A 17,406-nucleotide genomic window follows, 5' to 3' on the forward strand; every position below is an offset into this window, starting at 1 on the left:
TCCAATGATGGCAAACAATATTGCACCTTGATTTATTAAGAATAATGATTAAAAGTATGGACACTACTAATTTAAACCAACCAATCAAGATTTATCAAAAGAATATTCAAGTCAACGAATGATAAATCACTAATAAAGCTTTCGGTACCAGTATAATGTCCCCTCCCTCTATAAATTTGCCAGTTCTTTATATATTTATCCCTGACTGTTACACTCTACATAAATTTTACATGTGAATTACAAATGAATGTTGGTCCATAAAGAAATTTTTCATTCATCATATCTAAAGTTTTATGTAATCCATGTGAATTATTTAAAGAAATATTTTGATCCTGAACAAGGAAGTCCTAGCCTTTATTTGTTTTTACCCCCCCTCCACCCTTTGGATCCGAATACATATGTGGTAGTCGGACAGACAGATTGGCCGTTCCTAGAGCATGCTATGCTCCGAGACTACCGATAACACCCAGACGTTAATCCCCTCCTTATCACAATTCTAGCCAACCCATTCTGCCATTGTTTGACCATCACAGAAAAGCGGTCAACTTACCACCCGCTGATAGGGGGAGGGATTTGCCCCTCCCCTCTGCATGTTCCAGTAACCTACCCTTTTCCGGGGGACATCTACCTTACCCCCTACCGAAGCCTACCCCTCTACTATTCACCTGGCTGAGGCTCCCCCATCTTCTCCACACCCATTTTCTACCTAACCCATTATTGTAATTTGTTTGTATATAAAGCTATTAACTTGTTGTATATATTCAGTTCAAATATAACTTTCAAACAGTAACTACTTGTAGTACTTTATTGATAGAATCCTTAAGGCTAGGGGCTCTTTTGACCGAACTCGCTTTGTAGGGTTGAACCGCTTCACCCTACCACACATACATATAACCTCAAAAACTTCTAATAGTTTTTCTAAAAACTGTTAATGCTTCAAATTAACTTTAATCAACAAAGTTATTAACTAATTATGACCTCATTCATATTCTACAAACAACTTGCAAACAAAAAAAAAGTTAAAAACTTTCAGGCAAAGTGAAAAAGAAAACTTAGGTTCATACAAAATAGCTTTAATAAAACTAACTGCAAATGGTTTATAGTAAAATATTAGCGTAAAATTTCAATGAAAAGAGGACTAATCAATCTGATCATAAAAGGCTAAGTACAAAAATAGAATATCACCTTAGAAAAAGTTAATGACAAAAGGGTCAACACCAGTTTTAGATAATTCACAACACTCTATTCCTTCTAAAATTTACTAGCTACCAAAAGCAGAATTTTACACACAAGCTGATGTGAGAAAGATAATCTTTTATACATTATTAAATCTCTGAACATTTTTAAAAGGCGAAAAAAACCCAGTTATGAGAAGTTTTTAATTCAACATTCATTAAAATTCAGGAAGGAGAGGACTAAGACGTTAAAAATGTCTACAGATAGAAAACATATTGGTCTACTACATTTATGAAATTCTTGTGTTAAATTTGAATTTAAATTTGCCTATTAAACTGTTATTCTGATCATAAGTACAGTAAAAATCCAAACCAATTATCTTTGTATAAATTGTTTTGGCTATTTTTTTTTATTTTTTGCCTATATATACGAACTCCAAAGGATGTCTACATAAGTTTGATTGGCAAAAGTAAACAACAAAGTAAAGGTGTATACCGGATAAATTACCCCGTCGTCGCCTCGCTTCTCTTTTCTTTAAAACCATTTCAAAATGTTTTTTGTTCAGTAAGATTTTAAAGTATAAAATCTTTTTTTTTAAAAATTGTTAAATGTTTAAGTCAAATAATTATAAAGTAAATTATTATAAAGAAGAAACATTATTCTATTAAAGATTAATTATAACATATAGAAATACTTTTTGTTCTGCTTTCCGAGTAATTTTCAAATATTTACTTAAGGTTTATTAATGGTTAGGTTTTATTGTTTAATAAAATTTATTAATATGGATTTTCTTTAGAAGTTAGTAAGTAACATTTTTTTATTAGAAATGTTTTAACTACATGAAACAGATAGTATGTAATAGTTATTTCTCGCATTGTATTATAAACAGCTTTCCGCGGATATAGAATGTACAAGATTAAAACTAGTTTCTTTAGCCCCGAGTTGCCGAAGGCACGGGCTAAAAAAACTGGGTTTAATCTTATTATTGTACATTTTTATTTTCGTAGAAAGCTGGATATAATACGATGCTAGACATAGTTTTTTCGTATGGATGAGAATCGGTTCCTATCCACCGGATTCGAATGAATACGAGAAATCTCTTTATTCGATAGATTTATTCAAAATATTCTTATTCTTCAATTTTTAAAAGCGAAGCTTTTCTATAATTAAGGTCTGTACGGTCGTATGTCACGGTTAGCTCTTTACCTTTACTAATGTCTGTTAGTCTTTTCCTATTGATTTCTGTTACGCTTTAGAAAGCGTGGAAACTCTATAATCGATATCAGAAAGTTTATACCAAAAAATCAGGGATAAAGATTATAGAGCAGAGGTTTAATGTTCATAAAAAAAGAAAGAGATATAATAAAAGAAAATCCCGAAACCTTAAATAAATATTTATTTTTACGTCTTTTGCGACATGAGGGGCAGTCTGACGAACAAAGTATTTTGTATACCAGATGCTTTTTAGTTATCCCTATAGCAATAAGGACGGACGGACGGGCAGACAAGATTACAAAGTAGCTTCGGTGAAACAAAATATTTATAATATTACTAATTTAAAAGGAACTTTTTCAAATTATTCAAAGTACAATAAAATGCAAATTATATAACCTTCAAATTTGAGGGTGGCATGAAAATAAAATATAATGCATATTCACTAATATTGTGCTTGTTAAACCAACTAGCGGCCAATTATTGAACTTTTTTGACAGCTGACAAGTTAACAATAAAGTGAACCTTTCTAGCTATTTTTAGTTTGATGACAGGGATAAAGGTATCGGTCAATTAAAATCAAATAATATGCTGGAAGTCATTCTTGCAAAATTCATATTATTTTTTCATGTCAGACAGGGTCGTCCAACTAAACTAAACAAATTAAATGTTTTGGGGGAAAAGGGGGAGGGAAGTTGACATTATGAGTAGGAATGTTGTTTCCTTCTCCTCCAGAGAGAAACTGTACAATGATGATACACAAAATTACCCCTTTTGTAGATTACAATGAGTGGTTGAAACGTTATCATAAAACCCAAAAGTAGATTACCACATTGGTATCTGTATTAAAAGTGTAAAAATAAATAGATAATTTCTATCTTATAATTTTTTGTTGTTGTTTATTGCATCGTTTTTCTATGTTTTTTTTTGTAAACACACATACACATTGTAAATATATGTATTTTTACGCTATTCAGTGTGACTGTACTCATTTTCTTTTTACAAACTTCATTCATGCTTTTAGTGCAGCCTAAATATAGAATTTATAATTACAATGAAAACATATATTAATACATTAATGTTTACTAATATTTCTATCAAAATATTTGATGATTATTGTTATTGATATTTGATTTTCATATACACAAATTTTTATATTAAATTTATTTTATATAAATAGTAGCCCAAATATTTTTGTTTTAATTGACTATATAAAAAAATAAATATCTAACGAAAAAACCATGATTTGATGACAAAATGTTTTAAATAATTTTAAATTTATCTTCAGTTGACTTAAAATATTTGAACTGAGCGGACGTGTCTTAAATGTCTCGCTTTTAATACATAGTTCAAGCCAGAAAGGACAAAATTTGTTTTAAAAAATGTCGGACAAAAACCGTTTTGCAAATCTTCCTATTGAGTTGACAAGTGAGGATATCTCCAAAGATATCATGGAGGCTATTACTAAGCTTACGGAAAAACAATCCTCCGACCACAAGCAAGTGATGGATAAGCTCAACAGCCTGGATGATTTAATACAAAGGGTCCATGTCCTTGAGGAAAATTACAAGAAGGTTCTACCCCTTATTCAAAAATTCCCACAAATTGAAAAGGATATTAGCGCCATAAAGGTTGTTAACACAAATTTGAAGACAGAGATGGAGAGCTACAAATCTGAAATCAAATTGCTAAAAATCAAGCTTGATGACAGAGAACAACATAGCAGAAACGAGTGTGTAAGAATCAATGGTGTACAAGTTGATAAAGATCTGGAAAAGTCCCTTGGCCACAATCAAGCAGCCATGAAAGCAGTTGAAGAGGTCCTCAAACCTCTGCTAGAGGCGAACAAAAACCGTCTCAAAATGCCCACTGAACCAGGTCAATTCATCAAAAATGCCCATATTCTGCCTATACCGAAAGACAAGAATGGATCATACAAAGTTCCACCTATAATTGTAAGGTTCCATAGTCGCCCATTGAAAGATTTTATCCTCTCAAACAAAAAAAATCTGCCTATAAGAGAAATTGACGTCAAAAATGGTGTAGAGAGATACTCGATAAGCGCCGACCTCACCAAAATGAGGTATGATGTAATGCAGAAACTGATCAGAAGTAAACAATTCTCTAAATGCTGGCACCTGGATGGTAGAGTGATCAAATATATTAAGAACGAAGGAGACAGGATACAATCTGTGAAGTTTTTTGATAAATCATGCAATGAACTAATGAACAATTAAATAGTGCTCAAAGTTAGTATATATAATAGTAATTATGACCTAATCTTAACCTTCTAAATTAAACTAGTAATTGAATTTTATTCAAAATAGTATTTCTCGCTATTTTTTTCCCCTCAATTTTTAAAGATGTCCTTCATACACCCTAAATATCTTATTTCAACAGGAAGTTAAAATATTCTCACCCCCTCTCTCATTCCCTTCCTTAATAAAATTTCCCAAGTTTTCTCACATTTTACAAATTTTACAACATTTTTTATGTGCTATTTTTTCTTTAAATTTTGACTTTTATTAATTATCTAAATGAATGTTTTGCTGATAAATTAAATAGTGCAAATCAAAACGAAATTGAAAGCCCGTATCTCAGTATAGATTTAAAATGTTCCTATTTTGACAACACACAACTCATTAATAAATTTAAGAATTGCAGGAAGATAAAATTTTTAAGCTGGAATCTTGGTTCTTTACCCTCGAAATTTGATGAATTTAAAGAATATATCAATTTTCTTCTACAAAACAACATTTTTTTTGACATAATTTGTATTCAAGAAATATTTTCAATTATTGATCAAGATCTATATAAACTTGAAAATTATAATTTTGTATTCTCATCTAGAAAAAAGGGGAAGGGAGGGGGAGTTGGAATCTATATTCATAAAAAACATAGATTTACTGTAATTGATGATTTATCATATTTTGAAGAAAATCTTTTTGAATCTTTAACATTGAAAGTTATTACTGAACAGAAAAAAAGCAATATAATTAGTTGTGTCTATCGTCCTAATTCTCCAATACAAGGCATGAGTTCTAATGATCAGATGGAATATTTCATTGATAAAATATCAAATTTACAAGCAGCAATGTCATCTTATAAAGGTGACTCTTACATCATGTCTGACTTGAATTTAGATCTCCTTAAATTTGAATCTCATTTAAAAACAAATGATTTTATAGAGAACACTTTATCTAATGGGTTTTTGCCTTTAATTACTAAACCAACTAGAGTTACACATGCTTCATGTACATTGATTGATAATATTTTATCTAATTCTTGCAATAATACATTGGAATCTGGCGTTATTCTGAACTCAATTTCCGATCATTTCCCTATTTTTCATGTTAGTTCTCAAACACAAAAAATAGAAAAGCCTAAAACATTTATCAGCAGGGATATAACAAGTGAAAAAATTAATCAATTTAATGCAATGTTAAACACGAACAACTGGGGTAATGTTCTTAATGAACTAAACCCACAAATTAGTTTTGAAAACTTTCATGAAGTATTTGATTGTGCTTTTAATTTACATTTTCCCATCAAAGAAGTTAAATTTAATAAAAATATTCATAAAATAGAGGGATTTATGACGGGAGGGCTTATGATTTCTAGACGAAAAAAACTTGAGCTGGGGACAATTTATTCAAAAAATAAAACACCAGAAAATAACATTGCATATACAACATATAGGGACATTTACAATAAGGCAATAAAAGATGCAAAGAAAATTTTTTACAGGGAACAACTTAATCAAAATAAAGAAAATCTAAGAAAAACCTGGCAAACTTTAAGACAAGTAATCTCAAAATCAAATGACAAGACATCGTGTATAGATGAAATAATTGTCAATGATACATCTTACAGTAATAATCATGATATTTCTAACAAATTTAATACTTATTTTACTTCAATTGCTGATGAAATTGCCAGCCAAATTAACCCTTCCCCACTTAATCCGTGCGACTTTATTCCTGATACAGACAGTGTATTTAAGCTAAGAGAAATAAATATTCATGTTCTTTTTAATTTAGTGAAAAAAATGGAAAATAAAAAGAGCTCTGACATGTTTGGATTATCAAATTGTTTATTAAAACAAATTATAAATAGTATTGCCGTACCTCTTGTTCACATTATTAACCAATCTATTAAAACAGGTCAAATTCCTTCACAATTAAAAATTGCTAAAGTTTTGCCAATTTTTAAATATAGTAACAGCTCTAAAATGGATAAATGTAACCCTGGCAATTATCGTCCAATAAGTTTGCTACCTATTTTTTCAAAATTGTTAGAAAAAATTGTATCTGAACAACTCACAAGATATCTTGAATTTAATCAAATTATCTATGAACATCAATATGGATTTCAAGCAAAAAAATCTACACTACATCCTATGATTCACCTTTTGAATTATCTAGGACAAGCAAAAAATGAAAATTTAATTACTATAGGGGTATTCTGTGATCTTGCTAAATGTTTTGATACAATTTCGCATACAATTTTATTAAAAAAACTTTAAAAAATTGGTATACATGGATTAGAATTAGAATGGTTTAAAAACTATTTAAGTAATAGAAATCAGTTTGTTTATACAAATGGCGAAAAAAGTGATTTATTAGGAATCAGCAAGGGTGTCCCACAGGGAAGTATTTTGGGTCCAATTTTGTTTCTAGTTTATATCAATGATATTAAAAATTGTACTAGCTTAATGACACTACTCTTTGCAGATGACAGTAATTTTTTGATATCAGGAAAAGATTTGAATGAGATAATTGAAATACTCAACATTGAACTTAAAAATATCTGTGATTGGTTTCGTTGCAATGAAATGTCTCTTAATCCAACTAAAACTAAATTTATGATCTTTAATAAAAGGGAGGATTCCATAACTTGGGAACAAATTAAAATTAAATTAGATTTTAATAATGAAAATGAGAATGATACAGATAAAATTAGATATTTGGGTTATATCAACCAACAGAGTGAAATTCCTGCAATTAAATTTTTGGGTGTGTTTATTGATTCTCAACTTAACTTTAAATACCATATTGAATATTTAAGGAAAAAAATATCTAGAAGTCTGTTTTTAATCAATAGAGTTAAGCATATATTATGTGAAAAATCCTTAGTAACACTATTCCACTCTTTTATAAATAGCCATTTATTGTATTGCTTGCCAGCATGGAGCTGTGGCTTAGAATCATCTATTAAGCCTTTAGTAGTTCTACAAAAAAAAGCTATTAGAATTATACACAAATCCGCTTATAACAGCCATACGCCACCTTTGTTTAAAAAAATTAATGTTTTGCCTATTAAGGAGCTATCTATTTATACAAAACTACTATTTTTTTATGATTTTATTCGCTGGAGGCTACCAAATTCTTTTGATGGTGTATGGATTAGAAATAATCTAAGAAATCAGAGACAACTAAGAAATTCTAGTGAGTTTTATATTCTAATAGCCAAATTTAAAAAAATTGAAAGGTTTCCATTATTTTCATTCCAAAGACTATGGAATAATTTTTGTCATGAAAAAGATCTTTTAAATGAGAATATTCCTAAAAAAACATTTGCATTAAATCTTAAAGATGAACTTTTTAAATCTATATGTAATATTGAAGAATGTAATGAATGTACTTAAAATATATTGATTTGCCTGGATTTATTAAAAACCTTGCATCATTAATTACAGAAATGGTTTTAAAATTTAAGAAAAACTAGCCTTAAAATTTGTTGTAACCCTTCTTTCCTTCTCTTTTTCCCCTGTCCATTTAATTTTACCTACACTTATTTTGACATTATTATTTCTTATTTTTCTTATTAACCTAATGCCAACCTAAAAAAGGCAATGCAAACATCTCGGATACGCATATTCCTACTTTTAGGGAAGCCTAATCAGTGCCACACATAACATCTAGTGTTAGTCATGCAATTTAAATTTATAAATATTATGAAAAATTGTAAAGTACACCTGGTACTAAGCAGTAGCTTGGTGTACTATTGTATGTACTGCTTCGTAAGACGGGGCGTAATCTGTCACTGAATAAATGTTTTTTATGTTTTTATGTTTATGTTAAAATTAACAATAACTTTAGATTTTCAGAAGAATACATTAATAACCAGTAAATTTGACCGTAAATTATATTAGTACTCAAAGTTTTATAAACACATCTCCTATTTGCTGGCTCAAAAACTTTGGATACTCTAAATATATCTCGATTGATTCATAAACTAAAAAGGCCCAACTTTTCAACAAAGAATTTTTAATCTATAAGAGGTATTATTTTGTTTATCATCATTAAGCCTGTGCAGTGTACATCTAGTTATCTTTCATTGTCTTATCCCTAAGTAAATTATTGATTTACATGTTGTTATTGTAAATAACAAATATCATGATGGTAATAATAAGCAAGAATAATTATTACCACCAGTCCCTTTCGTAACATCGCACCTTATGGGGCGATTCTTCGTATTTTCACATTAGCTTTTCTCCTATTTCTAGCCCCTGCGGGGGGCTCTAACCCTGCGGGGCCAATTACCCAACCCTGTGGGGCAATCACCTAACCCAATATAACCTAACCTAAAATAACCTATAAAAAGCCATTTTAAAAATACGATGAATCGCCCCGTATGGGGTGATGTTACGAAAGGGACTATTCCCTATATTATTTGTATGTATGTAAATGTAATTAAATACAAAATAGCAAGTTAGCAACCAAATAAATAATTTTGAAAACCAACATGTGTTATAATTTGTAATCTATGAAAAATAAATACATAAAACCTAGATACATTTCCTCTAAATCAGCCAATAGAAAAACAACGGAGGAACAATTCGGTCACAATATTAGTTAGAAAGTGTACAAATTTGGATACGAAGGGAAAGTTATTGTTTGTTTATGTATTTATTTCTTGGGTAAATTACAACGTGAAATAGTATCTTCCCTAGTATAATGTAAAGCATATTTTTTAAAAATGTATGATAAGTCAGATATGAATTATTGATTTTTCTTATAATAAAGTTAGCTTTCGGGAAATTTTGTTAAAATTTCCTTCTTAACTTTGACGGAAAATGGATACAGCTTGACCATCCAGATCTACTATATTTATTACAAAATATTTTGCTTAACTTACTCTATTCTCTAGTGACGTTCTGGCATAGTAATTAACGCTGACGTAATATCCCATTCTTATATTAGCTACGATTCTAATTCTGAATTAATGCTAGGAAAATAATTGAGTATTAATGGAGTATGAAACAAACCAAATAAGGATTATCTTATTATTTTTCATATTTCTATTATCCTTAGGTCATACCATGGAAACAGGAGTAGGCAAATAAATTTCAAACTTGTATTTCCTTATTTTTTACTAACAAAACAAAAGCCATTTAAAGGACATTGCGCTGTTTACTACGCTATTACCCGAAGTTTTATAATAACGTTTTCTTATTCGTTGACATAAAATCTTTGAGGACTTTTATTTCATTCTAATTTGTTGATTCATTAAGTAGGGATCCTTAACGTTTCAACCACTAATTGTATTCTATAGAAGGGGTAATTTTGTGTGTCATCTTTGGGGATATAAATCAATTTATCGGCTATTGTCTTATCCCTTCTAACAAAAATCTTAAAATATTTTTAATTAAAAATTTACACTTTCCCATAAAATATCAATGTCATCAAAGAATTCTTGGACGAATCTGGCAATCACTCTTTACAAAGTCACAAATCCTAATTTTCCCTGTATTCCTTAATGCTAGCAAAAATACATTTGTGTCATATTTCTTCATTTACTGTAATTACAAAATATAATATGATACATACTTATCATTTTTATATTCTTTATTAAAACAAACCTATTCTTATTAGAGCATAAAATTTCAAGGAATGAATTTTGTTTTAAAAAGGCTATTTATACCACAACAACAGCATTTTAGAGCAACCAAGTTCATATAAGCAAAACACTATTAAATGCAAATCGAACAAACGAACATTAAATATTATAATGACATAGCTTAAAATTGCTAACCCTTAAAGTCAATAATGGTTAAGAATTATAGATATTCTTCGCTTATGATACTCCTAGGAGATCTAGGATTTATCATTTGAGAAAAAGGTAAATGTTTAGCTGTTCCATTTAAGTAATATGTACTAAAGAATAGATATGATTCACATTTCAACAATATTTTTCTTTTTTTTTCTCATCAAAATAATGATTTTTTTACATAATTCTTGGAAGAGTATGTAATATACAAAAAAAAGTTTATAAAAATTAGATTAAGGCTAATTGAAATAAATAGATTACTAGTTTTAACTTTACAAACTTTGTTCTAATTAGTTTAGACCCTCTCAAACTTTACCAAAAGTAATATCTGTAAAAATTGAAAAAAAAACTTTCAAAGATTCATTCAAGGAAACGTTTATGTATAGAATAGATGAATTCACAAAAGAAATACCTCACTTTTTCTTCAAGGACCCCATAGATTGCAGAAAATTTTGTCTTAAGAAATGTTTGCTCTCTCACTGAGCGTGAAACTTACACTTTAAAAGTTGGTTAAACCACAACTGTTTTTTTTAAAGTTTTTTTTCTTTAGACAACGCTAAAAATATATATGTTACTTAAGTAATTTTAAAATATATGCGTTACATAAGCAGAGAAAAGCATATACCACATTTATTTCAAATTTATGGCGTTGTTTCCAAAAACTTGCAAAAATTTGGCTATTTAAAGGTTAAGCTGACAGCTCTCAAAATCTCTATAAGTGGGGGTACAGCTATTTAAAACAATCCCTCTTCTTTTCGTTAGCTTTATTATGAAATTCTAAGCTACTAAACAAATTTTAAAATTTGTCAAATATACGGTTGGCAATGCAATTGCAGAACTTAAATGTAACTTCCTAAACTTGTTAAACGACTGTTTAGACCTTTGTAATAAGTTCAATTATTCAAAAAATTATATGTATAATTTCTGTTTTATAAGTTTGGGTGAATATTATAATACATGATGCTAAAGAATTTGCATATGTAAACCGTTAACTTAATGTAAAAACAAATCTCAATAATATTATTTCACAATCAATATGTTTTGTGTTATTCAGTGGAAAAGTTGAAAACTTTTGACATATCTTGAAAATATTATTTCTGGATGCGATGATCAATGGAGATTTATCGTAATCATAAAGAAACATCAGATAAAATCATCATTTTCGGTAAGTGTTATATCTTTTACATTCCGTGATTTGATGGGTAAATGATTATATGTTTTTTTTATGTATTTAAGTTTTCTTGTTTCTGATAAGCATAATTTTCTATTTACTGTGATTTTTTTTAACTCCATGATTGCGAGATCTACATAAAATCTGCCAACCCCACCTCCCTGTTGATGAACACGGGTTCTTAATATCCATTACAAATTAAACATGTTTTAATAATGGAATGTCTTTTAGAAATTAGAATTGTGGGAATTTTTTTGTTACACTTTTTTAAGAGTGTAGAAATGTTATGAATCTCCTAACTGTTAATTATGAATACGTGGTTAGTCTAATTCATATTTCACCTTGTACCCGCATTAATTTCATCAAAATATTATTCAAACATGTAATGTTGTTAAAAATTAACTATAGCAAATACATTATAAAATACGTTTTAGTGTAAAAAAACATATTATTAGAAATTTTAAATAATATTAAAGCTTATTTTGTCCACTGAAGCTCAATACTAAAGTAGCTAAATGAATGTTAACACTAAAATCTTAAAATAATTAGTTTAATTTAATCGTTGTTTTATGTGATAGTTTCAGAGACCTTTTGTCAAGCTATGCAAACATACTTTTATACATTCATTTATTTATAAATGTATGACTAATTTTAATCAAATAAAAATACGTGTTTTAACGTATGTTATCTAGCTTTATAAAAGGTTTTAGATTGTATGAAAGCAAGGATGAAAATACTCATTTATATAAAACTTATAAAACTAGACCTTATCACTCAGAAACAATAGATCCGCATTAGTTATTGAAATATCTACTAAAATTTTCAGGTATTAATCTTTCTAAGAAACCAAAATATTAATTACCTTGCTTCAAAAACGTCCATGTATATGGACATACGAATGAACGGACATCGGGCTTTTGGAATGGTTAATAGGTACTTTATTGATTAAAAAGGTAAAGCCGATAGCCTAAGTATTTAACAATTTTGTTAGTTTGACTTTAGACAAACGTTTAACAAAACAAATATTATTGTAATTTATATCAAACTTCTCCGTAATTGATTACTAATTAATTTAATTTCTCGTATTTCGAATCCGGTGAATAGGAACCGGTTTTCATCCATACGAAAAAAGTATGTCTAGCATCATATTATATCCAGCTTTCTACGAATATGAAAATGTACAATCATAAGATTAAAACCAGTTTTTTAGACGTGCCTTCGGCACCTTGGGGCTGAAAAAAAAATTGGTTTTAATTTAATAATTGTACATTCTATATCCGCGGAAAGCTGTTTATAATACGATGCGAGAAATAACTATTCTAACACTCCAAGTATAAATAAAAAAAAGAAGTCCTGCAGGGTTAACTATTATTTGGGGTTTCATAGGTAACAATTAATTGAAATAATTGAATGGCTTCTATTTATAGGGTAAAAATACTTGTTTAATTATATTTCTAACGAAAAGGTTTAGAATGGTTCTGACATACCCATGGCATAGAATTGATTCACGTAATAAAAAGCTGCCTACCTGTATAACATAGATCTGATATTCTTTATTTCAGAATTCTTTACATTTTTATCTAGATTAGATTTCTGTTAGACAAACTACATTACATTTTTAAAACAAGGACTAAAATTTTCTTAGAGTAGATAATTTGTAATTTATGTGTTCAAGGTCATCGTATGCAATTTAGGTTTTTTCATGATGTTATCAGCTCTTAATTTGATTTTAAAGTAGCACAAATAGTTTATTTTTGAGATCATTTTCAAATTGCTTTCTCTAAATTTGATAAGGCTGAGAACGAGTAGTTTTAATTGTTCTAGTACTTCAATGACAATTCTTCTTACTTTGCTACTTTGCTTTTACGGCAACTTTACAAAGTGTATCAAAAATCAGCCATGTAACGTCATAAAAATGAGGGATTATCATCTCTTTGTTAGTGGTTTTCTATCTTACTTCTTCTCTAATCTTCCTCAATTTTATGACGTCACATGACTGATTTTTGAGACATTTTGTAAAGTTACCTTTAACGGATACTTTCATAGTTGTATACTTCGAATCAGCAAACAACTGATCAAGGTTTAGCTAAGACTTCAAACACCTTTTTAAAAACGTGTTTAAATAAACAAAGAAGATTATAGAAATGTTTATTAAGATTTTTAAAAGTAACCTCAAATAAATAACGTTTAGCTGTGCATTTTATTTTGATGACTCAATAATCTCATCTTTTTATCCACATGAAATCTTAAATACAGGCAATATAAAATATGATTGATCATTAGGTCAAAAATAAGATTCTTTTCAAAGTTCATCTACACTGCATTTCAAAGAAACACGTTTACAATTATCTTTTAGGTTTCTAAAAGATCGAAATCTTGCCTTTTCGTAAAAAAGAAAGACAAAACTATAAAAATCCGATGTAACGAAATACGAATAAATACGAATACGAAATAATATGAAATAATGTGAGGAATCTGACAACAATTTTTTCCCCTGGCCTTAATGAAGTATAAATAAAAACAAAGGAATATTAATTAACACCTCTCTCCTTCATTTTAAAGAAATAATACTTTTGTGCTAATGGGTTCATTAAATAATCTATTTTATTTTTGCATCGCAAAAAAAATAATGTGTATAATAATATTCTAAAAGAGTACGGTAAATCTATCTATAATACAAAGTAGAACGGTGTCTGTCTGTTTGTTTGTGTGTTTGTTTGTAGCAAAGGATCTCGCTAACCGCTGAACCGATCGGGTACTCCTTTACAGGGTAGCTTCTCATAGGTCCCAGGAAGGTTTATAACTATTTTCTTGGGTGGTGGTACACCCCCAACCCCCCTAAAAATAAAAAATACCCCCCCCCCGATATTTTTTTTATTTTTCTTTTAAATCTGAAATACGATTTATTGGTTTGATTAAACCTCTTGGGGCAAAGCCCCTAGAGGCTAGGGACGAAGCCGCTAGTAATAATTAAAAGCAAGGAAAAAATATAGTTATTAAAAGCAAATATAGTTCTAAATATAGAATATTATAAGGTGTTATAAAGCTTTACAAAATGAAAAAAAGAAGATTAACTCAGTAAATTAACTTTACCCTTGTATCGAAGCATTATTCTGATATCTATTTTACCAACCTATATAAAGGTATTTTTTTTATCATTTTAAATGAAATTCTTTTTACAAAAATGATTGTAGATAAAATTGTGAAACATGCAACGTAAATCTATTTTTAGCATGTAAGGAGTGATGTCTCAAACAATTTATCTACTTTCTTACCAGAAAATAAGTATCAAGAAAATTGACTGAAAATTTCAAAGGTACTGAAGGGATAACTTTGTTTAGGGGATGGGTATTCCTAAGTCCAGAAGCTTATCCGTTTTAAATGTTCTGATCTTTTAATATTTATAGGATTTATTTGCATGTAAGAAATAAGTTTATCTCTTTTCCCCATATTTAATCCAGATAGCAACATTTATTCTGTAACTTTTTTCCAAGATTAACCTTTTAAACTAATATTAAGATAAAAGCAGCCCCAAGCTTTTTGTTTTTAAGGGGACTATGCTTAAAAGGGAGTGCAGCATTTAACGACCACATGACATTGGTTCAATTATTTTTTACCCAAAAGCAATGGCCATAATAAGATAAACCAAAAAAAAAATTAATTCTTTTATAAATAACTCCTTTGGTATAATAGGAGGCTTAATAGTTATTGCATTTGATGTTATTAAAAGCGAAGCTTTTCTATAATTAGGGTCGGTCCGTCCGTCCGTCCGCCCGTAACGGATAGCTTTTTTCGTTAATTTAGACATGTTAGAATTGTCCGATCGATTTCAAATTTTGCATGGTGATTCCTTTAGTAGTTAGGTACGATTTAGAAAGCGTAGCAACTCTATAATCATTACCAAAATGTCCGTACGTCCATTTTAAACATGTTGATTTTTTTACTTTTTTAAATAGTTTTTTTTCGTTAATTTAGGCATGTTAGAATTGTCCTATCGATTTAAAATTTTGCATGGTGATTCCTTTAGTAGTTAGGTACGATTTAGAAAGCGTAGCAACTCTATAATCATTACCAGAATGTCCGTACGTCCATTTTAAACATGTTGATTTTTTTACATTTTTAACAACAAATTTGTATGTGACCTAATTATTTGATTGGTCTGATTTTTGGTATACTGATTCCTGGGACAACAAAGTACAATATTATAAGCGAAGCAACTCTATAATCAAGTCCTAAAAATGTAAGTATGTCCATAATCATTATCCTGTATCAAGCAGTTTTTCAACAAATTTACTTACAATTTTGCTTTGACTCTTATACATTCGCATTCTGATTATTCAGTTCTGATATTACACAAGTGTTAATGTCCGTTTGTCCTACCGTTTCAGAGCTTCGCTTTTATGGATGTTGTCATCCTTGTTTAAACAAAAAGAGCTAAACATTATTGAACGTTTTTACCTAATATTGAGGTAAAACTTTTTTTTTGATGTTTAATTGCAAAAGCTGATAAATATTTCGTCATCCTAAACTTTGACAGACTAACAATTGCAAATCATGTTATATGTTCTAAAGATAAATTGTTGCAACAGTTTTCTTTATTTACTATTTTGGTATTTTTGAATTTTTAGAAATGCTGAAAAAAAAGTAGGTATATTGCATTACATTTTTAAAGATCAATTTTTATATCAGTGCTTAAAAGCAACTACTTATTTAATTGGAAAAAGAGGTTTATTTGGTAATTTTAGACCACTACCCTACATGAGCAATATTACTAAAAAAATTAGGTTACAGACAAATATTATAAACAGCTGGCTTTTTCATCATTTTAAAATAAAAAAGTATAATTGTAATCATATCAATTTTTAACATTGAATTATAACATTTATCTGTGACATATAAAAAATATATGAGTTTTTTTTAAATGCTAGAAATAATTAAAATCGATAACCTTGGTACTATATTATTAGACATTAATCTATTTTTATCCAATGTAAATATGTGTATGGACATATGTGTATACCATAAAGAATATAATCACTATTTAACCAATTTTTTTTATAAAAAGATATAAAAATCATTTGTTAAAATTGTTTGATGATAAATCACTTTAAAAACAGCTGTAATGACAGCACTGTTAAATGTTAAAATTTGAAATTGACTTTTATTATTATATTGTAGAGTTTTACTTGTTGAATACTGAAACATCTGTTACACTCTGATTAAAGAGAGGAGAGTCATTTTATATGTTCTACAACACCAAAGAGAGAGAAAACATGGAATATAGAGAGCAACAGAGAATTTTATAGTGAGAGAGAGAGAGAGAGAGAGAGAGAAATAGAGAGATAGAGAGAGAGATAAAGAGAGAGAAAGAGAGAGAAAGAGAGAGAGAGAGAGAGAGACAGATAAAAGGGAGCATGAAATTAAAAGTGAGAAAGAAAAGAAAGAGAGACATAGAGTAATATTAAGAGGTAAGAAGAGAACATTTTAAAAGGCCACACACACACTCATAGCCTCCTCACAGAGCTAACGGAGACTTGGTACTAATGGTATACAACGAATCATTCCTACGTGCATGCTCTTCATATGTGTGTGTGTGTGTGTATTTGTGTGTGAGTGTGTTTTTGAACTTAAGTATCAAATTGGTACAGGTTTGGGTGTGTATTATAGTAGAAATATTAAGGACAAAAGACATTTTTTTAAAATTTAACCAAACAAAAATTAACGTCAAAATTTTTATCTATTATGATTTTTTATTTTTTAGGTTGTGTGTGTGTGTGTATGTGGGTTTTCAATGA

The 17,406-nt window shown here is 29.0% G+C and overlaps 1 protein-coding gene across 2 annotated transcripts in view; it reads right to left on the bottom strand.

Moving 5' to 3' along the window:
- LOC145334646 (rabphilin-3A-like) overlaps positions 1 to 13,202 on the bottom strand; it is a 64,781-nt gene extending 51,579 nt beyond the window's left edge. For both annotated transcript variants that reach the window (XM_080180186.1, XM_080180194.1), the window contains exon 1: positions 13,140 to 13,202. The gene's annotated coding sequence lies outside the window, so the exon portion shown is untranslated. The remainder of the gene's footprint in view (positions 1 to 13,139) is intronic.
- Positions 13,203 to 17,406: the final 4,204 nt, after the last annotated feature.

The sequence above is a fragment of the Acartia tonsa genome, chromosome 2 (genome assembly GCF_053477335.1).
Source record: "Acartia tonsa isolate MP-2025a chromosome 2, ASM5347733v1, whole genome shotgun sequence".
NCBI lineage: Eukaryota > Metazoa > Arthropoda > Copepoda > Calanoida > Acartiidae > Acartia > Acartia tonsa.